At 71.9% G+C, this 249-nt stretch overlaps 1 protein-coding gene across 7 annotated transcripts in view; it reads right to left on the reverse strand.

Moving 5' to 3' along the window:
• The window catches only part of HOXA3 (homeobox A3), an 18,869-nt gene that overhangs the window by 5,684 nt on the left and 12,936 nt on the right, over positions 1–249 (reverse strand). Inside the window, exon 1 of one of the 7 annotated variants that reach the window (XM_019508631.1) lies at positions 203–235. The exons of the other annotated variants lie outside the window; for them this stretch is intronic. The gene's annotated coding sequence lies outside the window, so the exon portion shown is untranslated. Of the gene's footprint in view, positions 1–202; positions 236–249 lie in introns of those variants that run through there. 7 annotated transcript variants of the gene reach the window in all.

Here is a 249-nt window from a genome sequence, read left to right on the forward strand (position 1 = left end):
CCCGCCAGATAAAGCAGAGCTGAGGGCAGGGGGAGCGGCTGCCTGGGCTCGCGGGGCGAGGGGATCCGTCACTGCCTGGGAGGAAGCTCGGGCGTGTGAACTCTTCTTGAACCGAGATTGAAGTCCGCGGTCATAAATCACCGGGACGCGCAGCCTGGCGGGCGGGGAGCGGCGCGGCGCGGCCGGGGCCTGCTAGCCTTACCTTAGCGGCCGGCGGCCGGGGCGGGCAGCATGCTCCGGTGCGGCGCG

The sequence above is a fragment of the Gavialis gangeticus genome, unplaced genomic scaffold, assembly GCF_001723915.1.
Source record: "Gavialis gangeticus isolate Ggan-Ray unplaced genomic scaffold, GavGan_comp1, whole genome shotgun sequence".
NCBI classification, from domain to species: Eukaryota; Metazoa; Chordata; order Crocodylia; family Gavialidae; genus Gavialis; species Gavialis gangeticus.